The sequence below is a fragment of the Sorex araneus genome, chromosome 6 (assembly GCF_027595985.1).
Source record: "Sorex araneus isolate mSorAra2 chromosome 6, mSorAra2.pri, whole genome shotgun sequence".
Taxonomy (NCBI): domain Eukaryota; kingdom Metazoa; phylum Chordata; class Mammalia; order Eulipotyphla; family Soricidae; genus Sorex; species Sorex araneus.
In genome coordinates this window covers 144,985,224-145,011,455 of record NC_073307.1, presented here as the reverse complement: position 1 = coordinate 145,011,455, position 26,232 = coordinate 144,985,224, and the positions used below count along the sequence as shown (strand labels likewise).

The window sequence follows — 26,232 nt, the reverse complement described above, 5'->3', positions numbered from 1 at the left end:
TTGCAATATCAATACTGAAAGGTTACAGTTTATTGTTTTTTAAAGTAATTAGACAGCCCAGGCTCCAATTGGCCTGGCTGCAGGAAGTCACGCCCTCAACCCACCCTCGGCGCCATCGTGCTGCATTCAACAGAGAAGAATCTGGGAGTTCTGGTAAGCGGTGCAGGTGGGAGACTGCTCCGGACCCCAGACCGGGCCAGCAACACCGGGGAGTCAGACAGGGGAGGCACAGCCAGTACGCCTTCTCCAGATGGAGCCCCGGCAACAATGAGCAACAACTAACACGGCTCCAGGATGTGGGACTGGAACGACTTCGAACCACGTGGCCTCGTTAGTGGCTGCGCAACCTTTTCTAAACAATGAAAACATACAATCTATTGATGCCATCCAACATGTCTGACTGTTGGACGAAAACCTCCAAGTAATGATAGCAAGATTCTTGTTGAAAATTGAGAGTAATCAAAGTAAGGAAAGAGTAAAGTGAAAAATGTCTGCCACACAGGCAGAGGGGGGAGTGGGAGGGGGGTATGCAGGGTTAGTTGGTGGATCAAATATGAAAACTTTGTAACTGTATCTCACAGTTTATTCAATAAAAAATAAAATTAAAATAAAATAAAGTAATTAGAAAAAATCATATCAGTATATACAGTATATATTTTTTCCATTTCAGGATCTAATAGAAATATATAAATGAGGGGCTGGAGCTATAGCACAGTGGGTAGAGCATTTGCCTTGCATGCAGCTGACCGGGTTTCAATTCCCAGCATCCCATATGGTCCCCCAAGCACTGCCAGGAGTAATTCCTGAGTGCAGAAGGCAGAAATCACCACCCCCCTCCGCAAAAAACAAAAATACATATATAGACATATAAATAAAATTTATCCCACTCTAGTTCCTAATTGCCACTGAAAACTTGGAGTATGTGCTCCCATATATATAATTTTTTTTCATTTGGTTTTGGGGCCACACCTGGTGGTGCTCAGGGCTTACCCCTGGCTCTTTCCTCAGGGGTCCTGGCAGGCTTGTCTCATATCTTTTTCTATATATAAAACTGTACAATGCAGGCTAGGCTACTTTTCACCTTTGGAGAAGCCTGTGTTCTTTATTTCCCTACTCTTCTTTTTCCTCCTCCTCCCACCTTTACTCCTCCTTCTTCCTCTCACCTTTTCACTAAATAAATTTCTCTTGCCTCACATCCTTCCGATCCCAGTTTTACCCCTTGCATCACATATGCAACCAGCACCTCCAGAAGGGATACCTGAGCACAGAGACAGGAACAGCCCTGAACACTGCAGAGCATGGCCCAAAAACCTGATAGTGATGATGATGATGATGATGATGATGATGATGGTGATGACGATGATGATGATGATGATGGTAGTGTAGACACTGGGAGCAGGCTGAGTGGTGAGGTCTGAGCCATTGCACATCATATGCTCCACCCCCCGCACCACAGCACAACCTTGGAGACCCACTGGGGAGATCCTAGGGGGTCCCAGCACTCTAGGGCCCACATACTGAATCACTGGGCCAGCATGTGAGTTTGGCTGGGAGTGACCACAGGGACCCCCTAGGCAATGCTGCCCTCCCGCATATAAAGTTCCAAGATAAGCAAACTGGTTTAAAAGTAGATGAAAGGGAAAGCAAACCCACAATATTTCAATACCATCTTCCGGCCAAAACTAACAAAACATTAGTATGTCTATGCCAGTAAACTTAAGTTTAAAAAAGGGTGGTGGGGGAGGGGTCACTTCAGGAGTTTTTGTCACCTGAATACATACTTCAGCAAGAGACCAGAATTTTTGGTCTTTATGTGAGCACATTTTCCTGGTAAGATTATGGGGCCAGAAAGATTGCAGAGTGATTAGGGCATTTGCCTTGCACACAGTCAATCTGGGTTCAACCTCTGTTTCCCCATATGGTCCCCCACGCCCCACCAGAGTAATCCCTGAGTGCAGAGCCAGGAGTAAGCCCTTTGCACCACTGGCTGTGCCCCAACCCCCTCAAAAAGTTCCCAAAGGTTCCCAAGAGTTATGAAAGGCCAGAGTGAGTTATGGAGATATGGAGATGGAGCAAGGTGTCATGTAGGAGGTAGATAAGAATCAAACTTACATGTCAATCAATAAAGGGGATATGCATTTTAAGTAAGCAATATCTATGGCCAAGTTCAGGCAACTAAAGCAACTGATAATTTCCGGAATTTTTTCTGCGATGAGAAAACTAGGAACTTTCAGTAGGAAAGGGGACAAATGTGGTTGCAAATGACAAGATCTATCTAACACTAGTCATCGAGAAATAAAACTTTGAAACTAGGTTTTTTGGAAACAAACTTGATGGAACACATGAATAATTTTAGGGTTCAGTTCTCTAGTCCTGATTCAGACACCTATTCTTAGACATTTTTTCTTTCAGAATTGTCTTATTGGTAACTAAATTCTACATTATTTTATTTGTATTTGTGTGTGTGTGTGTAGTGAAGATACCATGTATAGAATGGACACCTTGATGTGGTTTCTATCTTTGTTTTTCTTTTTCTATTTTTTTTGTTTTGTTTTGTTTTTGGGTCAAAAGCCAGGGCTTCCTCCTGGTTCTGCACCCAGGGATCACTCCTAGCAGGCATGGGACCATATGGGAAATCATGAATTAAGCCTGGATTGGCCATATATAAGACAAATGTCCTACCCACCCTACTATCTCTCTGGCCGTATAATCAGGAAAACGTGCTCATGTAAAGACCATATATTCAGAATCTTTTGCTAAAGTGATGAAATTTCAGGTGATGAAATCCAGCTTAACCACATGCAAGGCAAATATAATGCACTACCTTCTGTACTATCACTCTGTCCTTGAACACATTTTCTTAACATGGGTCTCATTTTCTGTCTGGATGATCCAAACTATTCATTCTTCCTTCCATCCTCCTTCCCTCCTTTCCTTTCCTTCCTTCCTTCCATCTCTTTCTCTTTCTTTCTCTTTCTCCCTCTTTCTTGTGCTGGAGATCAAGCCCCAGCCTCATACATACAAGGCATATACTCTACCTACTGCTGAACTACTTTCCACCCCACAACGTTTCCCACTTTAATATTTTCACACATAAAATATTAAATGTCAAATATCAAGATGTTTAACAAATATCTTGATAAGATGAATAGGTATGGGTTATGCTCTTATTTGGGTGGTTGTTTATTTTCCCACACCCAGTTGTGTTCAGAGACGTGTTCAGGAGTTGTTCCCAGTGGTGCTCAGAGATCACCCAGTACCTAGGATCGAAACTGGGTCTCCCTTATGTGAATTATGCTCTTAGGTCATTAAATTATCTCCCCAGCCCTTAATTGGTGAGTTAATAGGATTTGCTTTCCAAAGCATATTTATCATTAAAAAATGTTTCATAAGCTGGACTTAACATAAAAGAAGATAATCTAATCCATTATAAACTTGGAAAATTTTTTAAAAATGTGGGGGGGCTGGAGAGATTGTTCAGGGGTTAAGGTTCTTGCCTAGCATGCACCCTGCCCAGTTCAAATCCTCCACACCATAAATGCCCCCTTGAACACCATTAAGGGTCACTCCTGAGCACAGAATCAGGCATAACTCGAGTGTAGCCAAGTGTGCCCCTGCCACAAAAGAAAATCAGTGAAGGGCTGAAGTGACTGTACACGGGGCAGGGAGCTTGCCTTACATTCGGCTTACCTAGGTTCAATCCCTGGTACCCCATATGGTCCCCATAGTGTTACCAGGAGTGATTCCTGAGCACAGACGAGGAGTAAACCCTAAGTAAAGCTGGGTGTGGCCCAAAAAACAAAAAAAAGAAAGAGAGAAGGAAAGAGAGAAAGAGAGAAAGAAAGAAAGAAAGAAAGAAAGAAAGAAAGAAAGAAAGAAAGAAAGAAAGAAAGAAAGAAGAAAAAGAAAAGGAAGAAAGAAAAAGAGAAAAAAAGAGAAAGGAAGAGAAAGGAAGAAAGAAAAAAGAGAAAGAAAGAAAGAAAGAAAGAAAGAAAGAAAAAGAAAGGAAGAAAGAAAGAAAATCAATTGAACAAAAATATAATTTTTATATTCTAGATATCCAAACATTTAGGAAATATGATGCAAAGTATTTGAAGGCTACCACCACCAGATGTTTCTACTTTGCTTTAAAAGAATTAACTGACTTAAAAAAAAAACTACACATATTTATTTTGCAATATTCCTTTTCCTGTTTTCCCTTGCTCTTTTGGAGAAGCTTGTCAAAGTTGGCAAGGCAAAGTTTGTGATTTCTGACTTAATTTTTTTAATTAATGAAATGAAAATTTCAGGACACAAAAATAGAGATTAGGCAAAAAAGTTTAATAGTCCATTTATTCTCTCTTAATACACATTCAGACACAAACCAGGTGATCCATTTTATCTTCCCTGACTCAAGGTGGGACTATTTAGTGGTCCCTGAACTCCTGCTCTGGATTTTTCAAGCAGAAGAGAAATGTTACCTGCAGCTACAGGTAAGATATTCTACCCTTTCCACTTCCCAGGGAAAAGTACTATGGATCCCACACCTAACTACAACTTAGTGAAAATCTCATTTCAAATTCTCTAAGATACAAACAGATAAAGATTATCTTATTTCAAATTGGGGAGATGTTTTATAAGTCAAAACTAAGGGCAGGGCGTTTGCCTTGCAAGCCGCCGACCCGGGCTCGATTCCCAGCATCCCATATGGTCACCCAATCACCGCCAGGAGTAATTCCTGAGTGCATAAGCCAGGAGTAACCTCTGTGAATCACTGGGTGTGACACAAAAAGAAAAAAAAAAACCTAAGGGCATTAGGAACAGGGAGACAGCTCAAGGGCTGAGTGCCTGCTTTGCGTGCTATAAGCATGGGTTCAATCCCCAGCATTTCATGATCCCCTGAGCACCCTGTGGGTGACCCCATGAGCACAGAACCAGGACTAGCCTCTGAGCATTGTAAGATGTGTCAAATCCATCCCCCACAACACACACACACACACACACACACACACACACACTCACAAGCAAAGCTAAGAACATCAGATTCAGAGTTTGTAAATAATAGTCAATATCCTGGGGCTGGAGAAATAGTGCATTGGGGATCATGCAGTTGCTGCTGCATGCAGGCAGCCCAGGTTTCTTCTCCAGCACGCCCATGGGGTCCTCTGTGCTCTACCAGAAATGATCCCTAAGTGCGGGACAAGAAGTGCACCCTGAGGGACTGGAGCATTAGCACTGCGGGTAGGGCATTTGCCTTGCATGCAACTGACCCGAGTTTGGTTCCCAGCATCCCATATGGTCCCCGGAGCACCACTAGGAGTGATTCCTGAGTGCAGAGCCAGGAGTAACCCCTGTGCATTGCCGGGTATGACCAAAAAGCAAAACAAAAAAGAAAAAAAAAAGTGCACCCTGAGCACTGCTGGGTGTGGGTCCAACCTCCCCTTGTCCCCTCACCACTACCAACAAAAAAAGAGTAAACATTTTTCTAAGTCCTATTATATTTGTGGTGATGATGGTGGTGGTGCCAGGCTGTATCCAACACTGCTCAGAGATTGTACCCAATGGTTTTGGGGGTTCCAGAGATTAAACCCAGGGTCTCACACATGCTCTACCTCCTAAGCCACATCCTCTGACCCTCAACAATGTTTAATGACTCAACAAATTCCATGTCTGAGTGTATCATAGCTCTCAGTGACATAGGCAGGCAGGCAGAGAGGGAAGGCCCCCTCCCCAGGCGATGGCAGTAAATTTTCTAGGAATAGCTCTGAAGTTGCAAAGGTCAGCTTTGCGGAAAACAGAAACTAAGGCCTGATAAGACCCTCACCTGGCCGGCAAAGGACCCTGAGGAGATAGGACCCCTCCCCATGATGGAAATTCCTCGAATACCTTTGGACCTCTTCCTTAGTCTGATTAACTTTAGGGATTCAGCCCAGCGAAGACTTCAGAATGATGTAGGCAGGTAGATAGGGAAAGGCCCTTGACAATGAAACTTAGACTAACAAAGTCTCTTGGAAGGAGAATACTGAGACTGATTTAACCTGTGGATACAGAAAACAGATCTGATAAGATCTTCAGCAGACCCTGAGGAGGTGGGACCCCTCCCCACGAAGTTCCCTGAATTCCCTTGACCTCTCCCTTAATCTGATTAAAATGTGATCCAGCCTAAAGAAGACCATCACCACTCCCAACCTCCCTGGTAACTCCTTAGCAACGGACTTTTACCTGGGAAGAAGCCCCACATGGGGGCAGGTTGAAGAGACCCTATAAAAGACACTGTAAACAAAGGAAGCGCGCACATATGCTGCCTGAGCCCATGTGCTGCTCGTGCCCACATGGCCAAGCACATGTGGTGCCCAAGCACATGTGTCGCCCGCATCTCCCCCCTTGAGATGTGTACTTTCATGCTTTCGTGTCCAGTGCTAGGACATGTGTAGAGCTCTCTCCACCCTTGGAGAAGCCCGCAGTCTCTCTTGAGCGCGTTATTCTTACTATTCTCTCTCCCACTTATCCCTTCCTCCTTCCCTCAGAAACCTCTGAATAAAATCTGTTTACTTCACTGCTTATCTACTCCTGAAATTCTTTTCTGCAAGCAAGACAAGAACCCAGTAACCCTGGGTCCCGGGTGGTAGAGGCGGTTGGGGAGAAAGTGACTGTCTTTCTCCTCCCCACTTCACGTAAGTCACCCGTGGGGCCCACCAACATCAAGAACAATCCAGACTAAGACATCCCAAAAAGATACCCTATAAGCCACTTTGTTTGTTTGTTTTTTGCTTTTTGGGTCACACCTGGCGATGCTCAGGGGTTACTCCTGGTTTTGCACTCAGGAATCACTCCTGGGGGTGCTCAGAAGACCATATGGGATGCTGGGAATCGACCCTGGTTGGCCTCGTGCAAGGCAAATGCCCTACCCGCTGTGCTATCACTCCAGCCCCTTTATAAGCCACTTTGAACAAAGAAAGCCCGCACATATGCTGCCCGAGCCCATGTGCTGCTTGTGCCCATGTGGCCGAGCACATGTGGCGTCCAAGTACATGTGTAGCCCGCATCTCCCCCCTTGAGATGTGTACTTTCATGCTTTCGTGTTTAATGTTTAATGGAAAACCATAGCCGGGGGCCTTCTGGGTCTTGGGGATCAATCTCCCCAGGCTCCGGATGGCCCAGGGGCTTGAAAGTGTCTTGGTGCAAGAAGGCAAGCGCTCCATTGTTCTCTCTCTCTCTCTCTCTCTCTCTCTCTCTCTCTCTCTCTCTCTCTCTCTCCGAATAAAATCTATTTACTTCACTGCTCGTCTACTCCTGAAATTCCTTTCTGCGAGGGGAGACAAGAACCCAGTAACCCTGGGTCCTGGGTGGCAGGGCGGATCAGGAGAAAGTGACCGTCTTTTCCTCCCCTCTTCACATAAGTCACCTGTGGGGCCCACGGACATCATAAGTAATAGTCTATCTCTGGGTCTCGTTGTGAACTCTCCAGGGCCTGGATGATAATACAGTGACCGACCTGGGTTTGACCCCTGGAACCCCATATGGTCACCCTAGCCCATCAAGTATGATTCCTGAACACAGAGCCAGGAATCAGCCCTGAACACCACCAAGTGTGGTCCAAAAAACCACAAAAAACAAAAGAACCCTTCAATATGTTTTTTTTTAATTAATTTATTCTTTTATTGAATCACCATGTGGAAAGTTACAAAGCTTTCAGGTTTAAGTCTCAGTTATACAATACTCAAACACCCATCCCTTCACCAGTGCACATATTCCACCACCAAGAATCACAGTATACCTCCCCTCCCCCCCTCCTCACCCCCCCATCCCCCTTCAATATGTTTTACACACATCTCTGATTATTTCCTTAAATCCATAGGAATATGCTATTACTGAGAAAACAATAAATTGTCTTTTTTTCCCTCTGAGCCCACTTTATTGAGGGAGTAAATAAAATTCATGAATTTTTAGAGTGCAATTTAATAATCAATGTGTACTGTTCTTAGCCATCACAATCATAACAGACAGTTCCACCCTCTCCAAAACTTTCCTGACACTTCTTCAAAAGAAATTGCTTCCTTTCACAGGTCCACTGATTCTGCCGACAATCACTCTAGTTTTATTTTCTCAAAAAATGCGTATGAATGAAAGCTTGTGGTGTGTGGCTTGTGTCTAGCTTCTTCCACTCGCCTAAGACCCTAGAGATTAATTGGTGGAAGGCATAGTGGGAGCGAGAGCCTTCCGTCTACTGACCAGTATTCCCTTTGGTTCTTTGTTCTTTAGCTTATGAACATTGTAGTCATTTCCAAGTTCTTACCAGTAGGAATGCAGCCCCTGTGAACGCTCACATGCATGTCTTTGTGTATACAGATACTTTTATTTCCCTTAAGGAACTCGCCCTGAAGAGTGGAACGATGGAGCACATGCCATATGTTTAGATGACAAATTTTTCTAAACGTGGTTACATCATTCAGCCTCAAGTCTTCACCACCGCTTGGTGTTGTCATTTGTGGGGGGTGGGAGGCGGGTAGGTGGGAGCTCTCCTAGAGGCCGGGTGAGTCCATGTAAGAATCCAAGAGTGAAGTGGGGATTACCTGGCGGCTCCCGTGGGACCTCCAGGGCTGCAGCTGGCAAGGCTTGGGAGGGACCAAGTCTGGGGTTGGCCTGGGTTGGCTGCACACAAAGCCAACACCTTAGCTCTTATGCGCTATCTCTCAGGCCACTTAAAAATCTTTTTAAAATCTCAGAGGAATGATGGAGCACATGCCATATGTTTAGATGACAAATTTTTCTAAATGTGGTTACATCATTTAGCCTCAAGTCTTCACCACCGCTTGGTGTTGTCATTTGTGGGGGATGAGGTGGGGCGGGGGTAGGTGGGAGCTCTCCTACAGGCGGGGTGAGTCCACACAAGAAGCCCCATAGTTATTAAGTGCCTGGTATCTTGTGGCGATGTAGATTAGCATGTCACTGGAGAGTAAAGATAATGAGCATCTGCTCACCTGCTTGCTCACATTAATCTTCCTTTGTGCCTTTCAAGTCTGGCTGGGATTTGAAGGAGGTCAGACCAACAGAAACAAGAATATCACCAGCAGGAACCCCACTGGCAAGTCTCCCCCAGCACGAACAGTCTGGACTGTTTCCAAGCTGTTGTTGTTGTTGGTGGTGTGGTGGTGGTGTGTGTGTGGGGGGGGGGGGGAAACTGAGGACAAGGAAGCACCCAGAGAGAAGAGGCAACTCAGACGCGAGGCTGAGCCAGTTGAGATGTGCTCCAGCCTGGATGGCTGGGAGAACTCAGGGCAGCTGTTGGCTTTTTTTTTTTTTAATTTTTTTCAGAGGGGATGGGCTCCAGATTCCCTCCCCAGCCTGAGCAGAGCTCCTGGTGGCCGAAGACCACCGGAACCTAGCTACAGCCATGCTCGAGGCCCCTCTCCACACGTTCGGACAGGCCTCACGCATGAAGGTACCGGCAGAGGAACCCAGGTGTGTGTAATCCCATCAACAGCCAACATCCAGAGACTTAAAAGCAAGCTCCCAGAAGCACGCAGCCGCAAAGTGGCAGAATCTTGTAGCCTGCCTCTTCCTCTGGGAGAAACTGGCAATCTTCTGAGAGTTTTCTGCCCACATGGGACAGCCTTGCAAGCTCCCCATGTTGTATTCATATGCAAAATCCAGTAACAAGCTGGATCTCATTCCCCTGACCCTGAAGAGCCCCCAGTGCAACATCATCAGGATGGCTGAGTCGAGATAGCCTTCTTTTTTTTTTTTTTCATTATTACCAGAGCTGTTTTCTCTTTATTTTTTTTAATTTTTATTTTATCACCATGTGGAAAGTTACAAAATTCTTAGGTTTATGTCTCAGTTATACAATATTCAAACACCATCCCTTCACCAGTGCCCATATTCCACCACCAAAATCCCCAGTATACCCCACGCCCCCGCCCCCCACTCCCAACTGTATAACTGATGAATTTCACTTCATTTTCTCTTTTCCTTGACTACGTTCCATATTTCAACACAAAACTCACTATTGTTGTGGGAGTTTCCCCCCAAAAAAGACAGCCCTACTAAGGAAGCATTTGATAATTAGTTTTCCATTAAAAGATTGTATGTTTTCAGGTTTTAGAAAAGGCCGCGCGGCCGCGCGGTTCAGATGTGATCCAGTCCCGCATCCCGGAGCCGTGTTAGTTGCTGCTCAGTGTCGCCAGGGCTCCATCTGGAGAAGGTGTGGTGGCTGCACCTCCTCCGTCCGGATCCCTGGTGTTGCTGGCCCCGATTCGGGTCTGGAGCATTGTCCGGCCGCGTTGCTCACCAGGAGATAGACTTCTAAGATCTCAGGGAAAGGACGAAATGAGATGTTACTGAGTCCACCCGAGAAATCGGTGATTAATGGGATTTCGTGATTCGTGTTGTAAAATGTTTTTTCCTGGTCTATGACTTTAGTTTTCTAAAGAATACATTTTGATGAGAAAATTTTAAATTTTTAATAAAAGTCAATTTACCACTTTTTCCTTTTAAGCATTCTATATTTTGTGTTTGTGTGTGATGGTTTTTTTTTTAAGCTTTCTGGGTCACAACTGGCAATGCTCCCGGCTCTGCACTCAGGAAGTACTTTTGACGATGCTTGGGAGACCATATGGGATGCTGGGGATCAAATCCAGGTGTGTTACATGCAAGGCAAATGCACCACTGCTTTCTATGGCTTCAGCCAGATTATTTTGTTTTTGTAGGAGAGGTGGACTCACCCTGCAGTGCTCAGAGGCTTAGGGGGACCTGCGAGCCAGGGACTGAACTTGTGCTCCTCATCTTGGCGTCATGCCATCTCTCTCGCCCTACACTTTATGTCTATCTAAGGAATGTTTGTATGACTCAAGATCAGAAAGATTTTTCTCCTGTTTCACTCTACTTTTAACTTTTTTTTTAACACCATTTCTAGTTGATCTTCGCATATCTTTGCAATGTAATCTTTGTTATAAAGCTAAGGACACCGGTTATTTGCATATGCCACTTATTCCAGCGCCATCTGTTAAACGTAATCTCCTTACTGATCTATCTTTCCAGCCTTTGTTGGAAATAACCTGATGGCAGATGTATCTCCATCTTGTTTGTTCTCGCTGATTTATGTAGCTGTCGTTACATCACTCCACCTTAATGGGCTAGGGAGGTGGCCGAGTGGTACAGCACTTGGTTCAATCTCTGGTACTATTCCCCCCCGCCCCCCAAATTCAAATTGAAAAATAAAACTATTCTTTTTGTTTGCTTTTTGGGGGCCATACCCTGAGATGTTCAGAGGTTACCCCTGGCTCTGCACTCAGGAATCACTCCTGGCAGGGCTCAGGCGACTATATGGAGTGACAGGGATTGAACCCAGGTTGGCCGCGTGCAAGGCAAATGCCCGACGCACTGTACTATTGCCCCGGGCCCTGAACCTGCACTTTTGTACGTTTTAATATCAGTTATTTAAATCCTTTGTTTTGGGCCAGAGCGACAGTAAAGCAGGTGGGCAGACCCAGGTTCTATCTCCGAAGCCCCATACAGTCCCCGAGCCCTCCAGGAGTGATGCATAAGTTCGGAGCCAGGAGTTAGCCCTGAGCACTGCCAAGTGTGGCCCCCAAAATAAAAAAAATACAATGAGTAAATCCTCTGTTCTCAGATGTTCTCAAATCTTTGCACTTTGATATAAAATTTAGGATCAGTCTGTTGAATTCTACTTAAAAAAAAAAACTATGGGTCTTCTTAGTAGGATTAAAAAAAATTATAGATCAATTTGAGGAGAGTCACACCAAGTCTTAAATAAACATGACGTGTCTCTCCTTATTAAGGTATTACTTATCTCAGAAATGTCTTCCTCCATAAAACACTCCCAGACACCCTGAGTGGCCTCCACAACAAACCCCAAAGAGATTTTTGGTAAAGACTAATCCATAAGGATCAATTCCCAAACTCAATAAATTATGAGACTGTCCACGGGGGCAAGTAAGTGATTCGTCACACTCAACCTTTTTTTTTCCATGAGCTGCAGATTAAAAAATTTTAAATACAGTTCTACTATTTCAATTCTACTATTTCAATTTAATTTCTCAAAGTCGCTCATTTCCTCTTCATGGGAATGGAGGCATGAGTATAACTGGATCTCTGGCACAGAAAGATTAACCATCTCCTTTCGTTGACAGGATATTATCACCCTTGGCCTATTACTGTTGTTGGAGGGGGTGTAACACCCACACTGCTCAGGGTTTACTCCTCCTTTTTGCTCAAGGAACCATATGCGATGCCAGTGATGAAATCGGGGCCAGCTCTGTGCAAGGCAAGCTCCTTCACCCTTGTGCTGGCTCTCTGGCCCCACCACTGACCTTTCAAGATGTCAAAAACTTACTCCCCATCCCCAGTCTCTTCTTCTCCCTCCTTAGGCAATTATTTATTTATTTATTTTGCTTTTTTGGGTCACATCTGGCAATGCACAGGGGTGACTCCTGGCTCTGCACTCAGGAATTACTCCTGGAGGTGCTCGAGGCACTATATCGGATGCTGGGAATTGAACCCAGGTTGGCCACGTACAAGGCAAACGCCCTACCCGCTGTGCTATTACTCCAGACCCTTTAGGCAACTTTGTTGTTGTTGTTGTTTATATTTTTTTTATTGAATCACCATGTGTAAAATTACAAAGCTTTGGGGCCGGAGCAATAGCACAACGGGTAGGGCATTTGCCTTGCACGCGGCCGACCTGGGTTCGATCCCCGGCATCCCATATGGTCCCCCAAGCACTGCCAGGAGTAATTCCTGAGTGCAAAGCCAGGAGTAACCCCTGAGCATCGCTGGGTGTGACCCAAAAAGCAAAAAAAAAAAAAAAATTACAAAGCTTTCAGGCTTAAGTCTCAGTTTTACAATGCTCAAAGAACCATCCCTTCACCAGTGCACATATTCCACCACCAAAAAAACGATGCCTCCAGTGTAGCATCATTGGAAGGACGAGTAAAGAGAGGCTTCTAAAATCTCAGGGCTTGGGTGAATGGAGATGTTACTGAGACTGCTCGAGAAATTCGACGATCGCTTTGCGGCCCCGCGCGAGATCGACCCCGGAGGCAACTGAACCACTTTGGACACGAGCGGCGCCCCCAAAATGCCTCCAAACTGTGTGCTGGGAGCTTCTGGCCCAGGCGCTGCCAGCGAGTGATGCAATTACCAAAAGAATTTTCCTTGGACTTCATATAGAAATCCAAAATCAATCTCTTGATTGTCAGCAACGTGTAAATGTTCCTTTTTGGCAGGGCTTAACGTGGGGGGAAACTCCAAACAATAGTACTAAGTTTTTTGTTAAAGGGTAAAAGATTGTAGCAATAGAATTTTAGGCAGAATTTTCCCTGGACTTTATATAGAAACCCAAAACCGCGCGGCCGTGGCAGCCTAATGTCATCTAGTCATCAGCAATATGAAATGGTTCCTTTGTAATGGGTTGGACTTTGGGGGGACCATAATAGGGTTAAAGTTTGTAGTGACGTGTAATTTCTGGCTGTACTTTCCCTGGACTTTATACAGAAATTCAAAGCCGCGAGGCTGCTGCCATGGCCGCGTAACCTATTGTCATTTAATCATCACCAATATGAAATGGTTCCCTTTTAACGGGTCGGACTTTGGTGGGAAATCCTAACAAGAATAGTAAGTCTTTTGCTGAAATATTGAAGGCCACCAAAGTGGTAGCCATCTCTATAGACTGAACTAAGCCATATCCCCACGCCGGCTGAGAAGAAATATCCTTCTTTCTCGGGAAGAAACGCGGCGTGGCGTTAACCATAGTATGATGTCCATTAAGCTGACACGGACCTGGTGGCGTGGGAATCAGATACAAGGGAATAAATTATTATGTACTTGGAACAGCGGGACGCTGGTGGAATCTTGAGCCGGCGCCGATACCAGTGTATTACTTTTGGTTCCAGAAACTGCTTGCAGACATTCTACCAGACTATCAACTAAGCCAGAGCCCCACGCCGGCTGATGACGAGAAATAACCATCTCTTTTGGTTTGTTTTCCCTTTGTCAGGCAGCGTGGTGATTACTAAACAGGCGTGATCTCGGTGGCTCGGGACGAGGGGGGAAAAAATAGAAAAGTTATGTAACAAACAGCGGGACTTAATATCTCTACATTCTCAGCAATGGAGAGCCATCAAATGCTTCCTTGACAGTGGGACTGTCTTCTCTTTTTTGGGGGGAAACCCTAGCAACAATAGTGAATTATGTGTTGAAACATGGACTGTAACCAAGATAAAGCGTAAACGAAGTGAAACTTATCACTTACAAGGGTGGGGACTGGGGGGGCGGGAGGGGGCGGGAGGTATAATGGGGTGGTTGGTGATGGAATATGGGCACGGGTGAAGGGAAGGGTGTTTGAGTACTGTATAACTGACATAATCCTGAGAACTTTGTAACCCTCCACATGGTGATTCAATAAAATTTAAATTAAAAAAAAAAAGAGAAATTCGACGATCAACGGGATGATGATGATGTTGATGATGATTTTTTTTATTGAATCACTGTATCACTTGTAGTCCCGTTCATCTTCGATTTGCTCGAGCGGGCGCCAGTAACGTCTCCATTTGTCCCTGTCGCGAGCTAGTGCAGCCCAATGATATCTGCTCGCTCTAGGAACAGGAAGAGGCTCAAATCGTTCATTCAGAGATTTGACGAAGAAATCTGACCATCTAGTTGGTGGGCGGCCACGAGATCTTCTGACGTCCCATGGAATCCAGTCGGTAACGGCTCTTGTCCGGCGATCGTCTCTGAATCACATTTCATGACCGGCCCATCTGATTTTTGATGCCTTGGCAAACGATACAGCATCCCTGATTTTTGACCGTCGACAGAGGTCCTTGGAACATGCGACAACAGAGGCGTTGGTGGCGTTAGTGTCCTTGTCAACATGGACTTGGCAATGAGCATCGATTCATTCAAATGCCTAACAACCCGAATTGGATGATTACGCTTGAATAGATGTGACTCACTGCCTGCAGTTTCTATCTTCATCGTCTATGCACCAACTTCCAACTACGATGAAGAAGAAATTGAGAGGTTCTACATGGAACTGGAGAAGTTCTATAAAGAAGACCACACCTTCTACAAGATCATTGTTGGTGATTTTAATGCCAAGATAGGTCCGAGAAGGTTGCCTGAAGAATTCCACATTGGGACACATGGCCTAGAATGGAACAATCAGGGTGAGAGACTGTCTAAATTCATCATGTCGACCAAGACCATCCATGGTAACTCACAGTTCTAGAAGGCCGAATCTAAACGCTGGACATGGGACAGTTCCACAATGAAACTGACCACATCATATTCAACTGAAGGTTTTGCCTGACCGATGTCGCTGTTTATTGAATCACCATGTGTAAAATTACAAAGCTTTCAGACTTAAGTCTCAGTTTTACAATGCTCAAATAACCATCCCTTCACCAGTGCACATATTCCACCACCAAAAAAACCCCAGTACACCTCCCACCCCCCCAGCCCCCCAACCCCCCACCCCCGCCTATGTAACTGATAAATTTCACTTTACTTTCTCTTTACTTTGGTTACATTTAATATTTTTTTAAAAACTCATTATTATTGTTTGGAGTTTCCCCCCTAGAATCAGACCTGCTGAAAAGGAAGCATTTGATAATTTGTTTTCCATTTGATTTCCATTCTGCAAGAATAAAGAGATATGAGGTTGCGCGGCTGTGATTGCGGCCATGCGGTTTCGGATTTATGTATTTTAGTAACTAAGTCCAGGCAAATTTCTGGCAGAAATTGGATCATTGCAAGCTTGTACCTCTCATTAGTGGTCCTCATAAGTTGGCGGTTGCCACGCCTTCCCCCCATCCCCCGCCCAGCAAGGAAAAGGTGAGAGGGAAAAAACTTTCCCCTCTTGGGCAGGCATGGGGCCGCGGCTTAGTTCACAGTCTAGAGTCATTTCTGCAAGAAGCTGTCGGTACCAAAAATAGTTTAGCTGGCCTCTGGAATCATGCTCGTGCAGCTGCGAAAAGGCTGCGCATGTGTGGCCACCTTTAGGCAACTTTTTCATCTTGTTCTTAATAAACCATCCCAATGTCTTTAACATGATTTTGAATATTTCCCTTCAAGACATTTTTGTGTGTGTGTCCATGTATTTTTAAATTTATACAGAGGTTGCTTTTGGCCCTTGGACTCACAAGAGTCATGATCTGTGCCCCACTCTCCTCTTTCAGTTCTTTTCACGGTCTGGTGGTCGGGGATTGCGAGTTCTCTATTGCTGTTTTCATTGATTTGCCCTTAAAACTCGCAGCCAGATAAGGAAGTAGTTTGAAGCGGGTCCTGACCGAGACCGTGTTTGGAAGCGGCACTGGACAAACAGCATGAGTTTTTCCCATTTGTAGGCCTGGGCAAAATTAGATCTTGGGTGAGAATGTGGGGAGAAGGTGTAGAACACCCTGCCCAGTAGCCTGAGAGCTGTGTGCCAGCATTCAGTCTTTGTTTTCCTCGTGCAACTTCAATCCAGTTGTTTTTGCCTTCCAACTGGCAGCTGGTTTCCAGGTTACGAGTTGGATGCTTCCAATCAAAATATGTCAGTGTTCACGGAGTATTTTCTATAACTAAAGGTTAACCTCGTGGGGTCAAGGAGATGTGACTGTGGAGAGAGCCTGATGGAGGTAGCCACAATATGAACATTTAAAATTTAGGAGGGCTAGGGATATAACTTTGGTAAAACACATGCTTCGCCCTGGGTTCATTCTGCCACCACATAAACACCGAAAAGTGGCGTTTAAAAAAGGAGTTAAATTTATACAGAGGCATTATTAGAGATTTCACTAAACACTATTCAAAAAATATACGCATGGACTGTGGGTGTATATATATACACACATATATACGTGGGTATACATATATTCATACATATGTATACATCCTCCATCCCTCTCGGAGAGCCTGGAAAGCTGTTAAGAGTATCCTGCCTGCACGGCAGAGCCTGGCAGGCTACCCGTGGTGCATTCGATATGCCAAAAACAATAACAACAATGGGCCTCATTCCCCTGACGCTGGAAGAGGTCCCAATGCAACAGTGTTAAGAAGGACGAACAAGGAGAGGCTGATAAAATATCAGGGCTGAACAAGCTGCCAAAACGAAGAAGGATTAAAATGACTGTTTGCACTTTAAACACATGTACACTTTTAATGCACATATGCTGGCATCAGAAGCATCCATCGAGGACCTGATGGTGCAAGCATGGAAGATAAAGTATAATGTCATTGGATTGAGATGAGAAGGCATTGAACACATCATGCCGTTTTCAACACTGGAGAAGAACTATTCCTCGGAACATGCGACAATAGAGGCGTTGGTGGTGTTGGTGTCCTTGTCAACATGAACTTGGCCATGAACATTGATTCGTTTAAATGCCTAACAGCCCGAATAGGACGCTTATGTTTGAATACATATGGCTTGTTGCTGGGAGTTTCTATCTTTGTCGTCTACGCACCAACATCCAACCACAACGAAGAAGAAATTGAGAAGTTCTATATGGAGCTGGAGAAGTTCTATAAAAGAAGACCACACCTTCTACAAGGTCATTGTCAGTGATTTTACCGCCAAGGTCCTAGGACCTAGGTCACCTGAAGAACTCCACATCAGGACCCACGGCCTAGAATGGAATGAACAGGGTGAGAGACTGTCTGAGTTCATCATGTTGACCAAGACCATCCATGGTAATTCACGGTTCCACAAGGCCGAATCTAAACGTTGCACATGGGAGCCTCCCAGTTGATAGTTCCACAACAAAACTGACCACATCATATTCAATCGACGATTTTGCCTGACCCATGTCGCTGTTGTCCCAAAATTCCAAATGAGATCAGACTACCGTCTTTTTCATGCAAATTCTACTTCACGGATTGGGAAGAAAGGGCTGCAAAGTTTAAGAAGAGAACTCCCAGAACGACCACCAACTTGGGAGCTCTTTGGCACTACTGCAGCAATATAGGAAGATGTCGTTGTTGATAACATCGACAAGGAATACAGTCAACTGGTTCAGCACCTCCATGACTGTGCAAGGAATGCAGAGAGAGAGAAAGCCATAAAAAGTCACCTGTCTTTGGAAACTCTCGAGCTCATTCACCAACGTGGTCTGGCATGACCCTCAGACAACTACAAGCTAATGTCCGAGCCCGCAAAGCTATGCAGAGAAGCAATAAAGGAAGACCTCAAAGAGAGAAGAGCAGCAGTGTTGGCAGATGTGGCAGAAGCCAAGAAAAGTATTCGCAACACCTGCCTGTCCTTCGACAAATATAAGACCAAGATGACTGCCTTCCGATGTCCTGATGGATCTATCACATCTTCCAGAAGGGCAATGGGAAAGGATATCCATGACTTCCATTCGGATTTCTTTGATAGCCACGTCCACCTGCCCACATACCAAATTCTGCAGGATATGTTGTTCCCAGAGGTCTCCCTTCCAAAATCCAACATGTCATTTTATCAGTAAAGAAGTGTACATCCAGACAAGAATCTGCCACCAGTAGTTATCGATACACTGAAGAATCTGCCACCAGTAGTCATCAATACACTGACTCAGCTCTTCACATGCTACCTGTCAGAATGCAAGGTTCTGTCCCAATGGAAAACCAGCAGGACCGTCCTGTTGTACAAGAAGGGAGACTTCCAGGACATTGGCAACTATCACCCGATCAGCCGGTTGTCCGTCGTCTACAAGTCATTCACTCGAGTCATCCTGAATAGGATTGGCAGAACACTAGACAAAGAACAACCATGCGAGCAAGCTGGGTTCTGAAAAGGACTCAGCACAATAGGCCATATCCACATGGTGACCAAGCTCATTGAGGTTTCTCGAGTTCAAGATGCCGCTCTGTCTAATGTTCATTGATTTAAAGAAGGCCTTTGATTCTGTTGAGACTGAAGTGGTCATTGAAGCCCTAGCCAAACAGGGCTAGCCAAACTCAATACATCAAGATCCTCTGCGAGCTGTATAACAGATTCACCACCAGGATCTCACCATTCTACAAGGAAGTAATCACTGACGTAAAGAGAGGAGTTCTGCAGGGTGATACCATTTCACCAAAACTCTTCAATGCCACCCTCGAAAACATCATGTGATGACTGGAATGGGAAGGAATGGGAGTGAAGGTAGATGGTCAGCAACTACACCACCTTCGCTTCGCTGATGACATCGTTCTAATAACACCAAACATTAGTCAAGTGGCACAAATGCTGGCTGACTTCGACCGAGAGTGTAGAAAGTTCGGACTGCAGCTGAACCTCAACAAGACGATGCTCATGAAAAATGAACTAGTCCCTGACGCTTCATTTGCTCTCAATGGAACAAACATCTCCAAATGCAGCAGCTATATGTACCTGGGTCTAAAACTCAACATGAGGAACGACTTAGCACCAGAACTGTGCAGGAGAAAGAGAGCAGTGTGGAACACCTTCAAGAGCATTGAAGAAATGGTTAAGAGGACAAAGAACGTCTAGCTCCAGGCACATCTTTTTGACTCCACCGTTCTTCCTGCACTAACATACGTCTCAGAGACCTGGGCCCTGTGAAAACAAGGATGAGAACACTATTCGGGTATCCCAAAGAGGAATCTAAAGAGCGATGCTTGGAGTATCACGTTTCACTCAAGTGAGAGAAGGAATCCGGAGTTCCGACCTCCATCGATGGTCAAGAATCAGGGACGCTGTCTCGTTTGCCAAGGTGTCGAAAATCCGATGGGCCGGACATGTAATTCGGTTCAGAGATGACTGTTGGACTAGCGCTGTTACCGACTGGATTCCATGGGACGTCAAAAGACAGAGTGGTTGCCCACCTACAAGATGGTCACACTTCTTCATCAAAATCCTGAATGAACGGTTTTGAGGCTCTTCCTGTTCCTGGAGTGAGCAGGTATCGTTGGGCTACACTAGCACATGATAGGGATGAATGGAGATGTTACTGGCTCCCACTCGAGCAAATCGAAGATCAATGGGATGAGAGTGATACAAGTAATACAAGGTACAGAAATACTTAAAATCACTGATATCACACTTGTTGTTGCTACCTGTGTATATGAAGAGTGCATATCTGGGAGTACTCTGGGACCTGGGTGTCTTCAAGCAGTGCTGGTGGGAGCACAAGGATGTCCACTCCAGGCATTGCCCAGGGGCCAGCAGGGCTATTCCCAGGGTGCTGGGGAGCAAACCCAGGGCCCTGCACGTGCAAGGCATGTACTTTATCACTTGAGCCATATCCCCAATCTGGACATTTGACCCTTAATCCAATGGGTCTGTTTGCTTTACAAGCCACGTATACTCTAACACTAGCTTCTTACATGGTATGTTGTGATCATGTAAAATTATGTATGCTCATGTATGAGATCGTGTAAAATCCAAATTAATCTATGACATAATTACTAGTAAATTTTTTGGGGGGGTTGGGAAGGGAACATACCCAGCATGCTCAGGGCTTATCCCTGGTAATGCACACAGGAGTTACTCCTGGCAGTGCTCGGGGATCATATGGGGTGCTCGGGATCGAACCCGGGTCAGCTGCATGCAGTGCAGCGCATTCCCCACTGTTCTATTGCTCCGGCAGTGAATGTTTTGTGTGCCCATTTCCTCTTCCACTCGACCCAGGTCGTGTTAAGAAGCCCCATGTCTAGGAATGCCCTGCCGCAGAAGCGGGGTGGGGAGGTAGGGGAAGGGGTGTGGGTGGTGGGAGGGATGTTGGGAATATTGGTGGAGGAAAATGGGCACTGGTGGAGGGATGAGTAAACGATCATTGTATGACTGAAATGCAAGCACGCAAGTTCATAAGTTTGTAACTGTACCCTAAGGTGATTCACTAACAAAACATTTAAAAAAAAAAAGAGCCCCTTGTCTAAACAAGTGCTTTTCTACAAGTGATCAGCAGATACTGATCTCCCTCAGTGGTTGCTAACTGCCCATTGGAGGGCCACTGTTTATGTAGGTGCTGGCCCAAGGTTACAGAGTGTTGAAAATGACTGCTTTCGGCCCCTGGCTAGTACTAACATACAAAGGAACAAGCTGGCCACTCTTGTTTCTTTTACTATTTTTTTTTTTGGGTGGGGGGTGGTACTCTCGGCTCTCTGCACTACGCTCAGCCCCCAATGGTGTGATGCTTGAGGGACCGGGCAGTGCCAGAGACTGAACCTGGCCTCCCGTATGCACTTGAGGCTTAAAGTGACTTCATTTAAAAATGTTTTAAATGTTTATTCCCTTTTACTCTCTCTCTCTTCTTTTGGGTGTTATGGTTTGCAATTCAGGTAATATGTGGCCATCATGTTCAGTCTGTAGTCTACTTTCAGCACACGAGATGTGCCTGCCACAGATATGGGGAGAGGGGTGGGTAGAAGGGGTGGGGGTGGCGAGGGATACTGGGAACATTGGTGGTGAATGGCCATTGGTGGAGGGATGGGTACTCGGCCATTATATGACTGAAAAGCAATCATGAAAGTATGTAAGCCTGTAATCCTACCTCATGGTGTTTCATTAAAAAAAAAAAGTTTTAAATGTTTCAATGCTTTAAATGTTTCCATGGGGCAAGAGCAATGGGACAGTGGGTAAGTGCTTGCCTTGCACAAGTGAGTCAGAAGACACTGCTGTAAGCATTCAAAAGCACAATCTGCCAGGTTAATTTCTGATTTGGCGATGAGGGGTGTGAATTGTTAACTCACGATTTAGAACTATCCTTCTCTCTTTTTCTACTGACTTACATCATATCCCAAGATCATTTGCACTTCAGTTTCTCACATAAAATATACTAGCAGTTTTATTTGCTCTAAGTTTAATTTTCATATAGCAGCCAAAGGAGTTCCATCCCCGGCATCTCGTATGGTTCCCCGAGCACTGCCAGGAGTAGTTCCCTGAGTGCAGAGCCAGAAATAACCCCTGAGCATCACCACCAAAAGTTTCCTGTCTCAGCGTGATCCCCAAGCACTGAGCCAGGAGTAAGCCCTGGGCCTGGGTTGCCCAAAAACAAATCAGCAAACAAATAACAAATGAAGTGTTTCCTATCTCAAAAGACATTTAAAAAAATCTTATTATTGGGGCTGGGGGGTGGGGACGGAAATAGCCCCCAAGGAGTACTCAGAAGGCCCAGGGACCCCTTCAGGCGATTCTGTCCACTGGGCCGGCCAGAAAGTACAATAGGTACATGGGGGAAGGTGTCTGCTCTGCAAAATCAAATTGAAACAATCTCTTCTGGACTCTGAAGTTTAAACAAATGGAGGAAACATTTTTTAAAAATTTTATTTAATTTATTCCTTACACTTTATATAAACGCTGGTTTACAAAGTTGTTCATGACAGTTTGTTATAGACATTCAATATACCAACACCAATCCCACCACCACCACAGAACCTTCCTGTTGCCATTACCTCCCAATCTTCCCAACCACCCCTTTAAGCCTGCCCTCACAGCAGGCCCTTAATAATTTATTTAATATTGATTATAATTTGCTAAAAGAATGATTAAGGAACTGGAGCAGTAGTACAGTGGGTTGGGCATTTGCCTTGCACGAGGTCAATCCCGGTTCAATTCCAGGTATCCAATATCCTGAGCACCACCAGGAGTAATTCCTGAGTGCAGAGCCAGGAGTAACTCCTGGGCATCGCTGGGTGTGACCCAAAAAGCCCACTCTCCAAAAAAAATTATATAGTTATATAGTTATATAGTACAGTATAAAAAATTATATTATATAGTATAAAATTATATAAATGAGCATTTCTGTGTTTCCCTTTTGTTTAAAATAAGGATCAAAAAAAAAGTTTCCTCAGAAGAAAGTGGAGATTGCTTATTTCTCCCTGGAGATATTAAGTCCTTGTATAAGAGCTAAGATGTTGTTACTTTGTTACTATGTTGATACTTTGTTAATTGAGATTGGATGCCTTCTACACTACATTATATCCCATCTAATTTGGTGTGCGACCCCCTGGTTTATCAGCCTTGTAGGGTTTGAGTTGGGCCCTGTGCTCCAGGAAGTACAAGGTGCTGGGGACAGACCCAGGGCCTTCAGCATATAAGGCAAGTTTACCCCGTTGTTTTGTTTTTGGGACCACTCCTGCCTTGCTCAGGGCTGCTCCTGGTGTGCTACCTGCCGTGCGTAGGCCATGCTGGGAGTGAAACCCGGGGCCTCTGCACTTGTTCTTTGAGCTTTTTTCCACTGCCATGCTCTCCCCTCTCCCCGACTTCTGTTGCTGCCGCTGGGAAGACAGTCACTGGCCTCATGCTGAAGGCCCGGGGCCATCCCCAGCACTGCATGGCCCCCCAAGCACCTGGTGGACCCCCATTCCCAAAGACAAAACAAACTGTACTTATGGTTGGTTTGGAAAAGTCCACAAATCTACAAAATCTAACCACACAGTTCCATGAGGAAAAAAAAAAAAACAAAACACCTCACCAGGATTTTATCACATCACCAAACAAAACAAATTCGGACAGACTGTTTGGGCATTACAGATCATTTAAAAGGTATGGGGGGGGGGTGGGGCAATAGTACAACAGGTAGTGCATTTGTCTTGCATGCATCCAACCTGGGTTTGACTCCCAAGCACCCCATATAATTCCCCCAGAGCCCTACGAGGAGTGATCACTGTGCACAGACCCAGAGGGAAGTCCTAAGTGCTGCTGGACATGACCCTAAAACAAAACAAAAGGTATACCTGGGTGCCAGGAGGGTGCTCAAAGGACTAGATCACGTGTCTTGCACATGTAAGGCCCGGGTTTGATCCTAGGGCACTATATGGCCCCCTGAACACCAAGTACATGCCTAGTGGTGCCTCAGTATTGTTGGGGGGTGGGTGGGTGTGTGATCCTGGCCTCCTCCAACGCTACTGCCCTGAGAAGGGAACTGTCAGGCCAACTTGGCCCAGCAAAGTTATCACTAGGGCTAGATCCTCCACCCCAGCGCTGCTATGGATGCTCCTTGCCCGCACAATCTTTTCAGTGGGCAAATTTAATATTCTAAGACTTACTGGGTCAGAGGAAAAGAAATCACTTTCCTGACACCTGATAAGCCGACAAAATTAGCCTATCCATTCATAAACCCACTCAGCTCTGGCCCTCTCTCTGCCACTCCTGTATTCTTGAGGCATCAAGCACTAAGGAAACTCAGACAACACAGGCATGACAAGAGCTCAGTTCCTCGCAGAGCAGAGGACATAAGTGATGGAACCACCATCACCGCAACAACAACAAAAAACTCACAAAAACACGCTTTGGTCTTGATTTCCCTCCCAGTAAGGCCCTAGGAGGCCACGCAGGGCAGGCAGGTCCGAACCCAAAGGTTCCCTCTGCCGACCAAAAGGGCCAGACCTCTGAGCTGTCTCCCCAGCCCACAGATACATGCTTACTTTTCTTTTTCTCTTTTGGGGGTCACACCCGGCTCTGCACTCAGGAACTACCCCTGGTGGTGCTCAGGGGACCCTATGGGATGCTGGGAATCGAACCTGGGTCAGCCACGTGCCAGGCAAACGCCCTACCCGCTGTGCTATCGCTCCAGCCCCCAAATACACGTTTCCTAAGCACTAATATACCAAGATACAACAGACGACATATCCCCCGTCGCCCCATCATCACTCTACTCTCTATAACGCATTTTCATTCTGTAGCTGTACCCCAGCCCACCCACCCAAACTAAAACCGAACGACTGATAATCCAAAACCATTACTGCCCCGTATTCCAAGCGCCCCCCTTACTCCAACAAGGCCTTTCAAGACCCCACAGCTAAGCCTCCGCTGACATCCACAGCCACGAGACGGAGGGTAAGGCGGAACCCACTGTGCCTAGCTGAAGGCAGAGTCAGCCTGCCGGACTTGGCTGGGCTCGGCTGATGCTACCCTAGGCTCTGGGGCGTGCAGTGGGGGGGAGAGGGGGTCAGGAAGGATGGCGGTCCCTGCCCTGTTCTTCCGAAAAGTGCCCCAGCAGCAACCTAACACCCTGTATTAAGTACCCAGACAACTTCTGCCCAGCACCCAAGCGCCGGAGCCCAGCGCCCCGGCCCCCAGAGCTCCTGGGGCTCAGCTCTCATCTCAGTTTTGCACACCACCCCGTCCGACTCCGCGGGATGCCAGCGCCCCCTCGAGCTGTCCAGGACAGAGCCCTCCCCCACCCCCCACTACCACGCCCCCCGCGCCACTTCGGAACTGTAACACGAAGGGGGTAGAAGGCAAAGTCTCCCCCCGCAGCCCCCAGGGCCCAGAGCCTCCAGAAGCAGCGCGCGAGGCGGTGCAGAACCCCCGGCCCGACCCGCTCGTGCGCGCCGAGCGCCCACCGGCCCGGGGGCGGCGGCGGGCGCCGTGGGACACGCGGGCAGGGTGCCAGGCTGGAGGCCCGCCTCCCCCCGCCCCTCCCCGCCCCCACACACACCAATAAAACTCCGGCGCGGGCCCCGGGGCACCTGGAAGCCGCAGGGCCGGCAGGCCGGGTCGCCGCCAGGCCTCCTGGCCCCGTCTAGCCACAACACGCCCTCCCGACCGTCCGGCCCACCCCGAGACCATCCCTAACACGCCCCAGGCGGCCTGGAGCTGACGGAGGGGGGCTGTTGGCGGCGTTCTGAGCCCCCCGAAGCCGTCCGGAAGAGCCACAGTAAATCCCGCGCCCTGGAGGCGGCCATAGCTGTTTCCGGAAAGCACGGACGACTTTTACGACACTTCCCACAATGCCCGGGGCCTACAACTCCCGGCGTGCACCGGGCGCGCCGCGGTTAACCCCCTCGTGGCGCTAGGGCAAGGCGAGCTCGGCTCCTTCCCCGTCCCAACACCCAATTGTTGCACCGACTTTTTCACCCTGGCTAGCCCCAGAAAACTTTGCAAAATTTGGCGGAGCAGTTACAATTCTCTTCTCTCACTGCCTACCTCTAGCACACAAACCATCTCAAGCTAACCAGAAAAATGATCTCAGACCAACAACTATTTGTTCTCGTGCAGAACACTCTTCCCTGTGCCAAATGTTTCTCTTTTCAAGAGGATATTTAAATTCCATTCATTTGCCCTTCTCCTGAAGTCACTTTCTGGTATTTTTCTGAAGTAGTATAGACCAGAAATTTAGGTGTTCAATATTCTTAAATGGAAAAATCTGTTTCCTAAGTCCTCGGAATCAACAAGAGAGAAAAAGTATCCTATAATTGGCCACAATGTTCAACATCTCTCCATTTTATAAGACACGTTTCATCAAATATATTGACTTAGAAAATTCTGGCAACTCCAAACAAGTTCAAATACCTAAAACTAGTTCTAGGAAATTTATGTTT

The 26,232-nt window shown here is 46.2% G+C and overlaps 1 long non-coding RNA gene across 2 annotated transcripts in view; it reads right to left on the bottom strand.

The window, feature by feature from the left end:
• LOC129405556 (uncharacterized) overlaps positions 1-26,232 on the bottom strand; it is a 126,494-nt gene that overhangs the window by 2,860 nt on the left and 97,402 nt on the right. The window contains exon 5 of one of the 2 annotated variants that reach the window (XR_008630651.1): positions 105-352. The exons of the other annotated variant lie outside the window; for it this stretch is intronic. This is a non-coding gene — a long non-coding RNA (uncharacterized LOC129405556). The remainder of the gene's footprint in view (positions 1-104; positions 353-26,232) is intronic. 2 annotated transcript variants of the gene reach the window in all.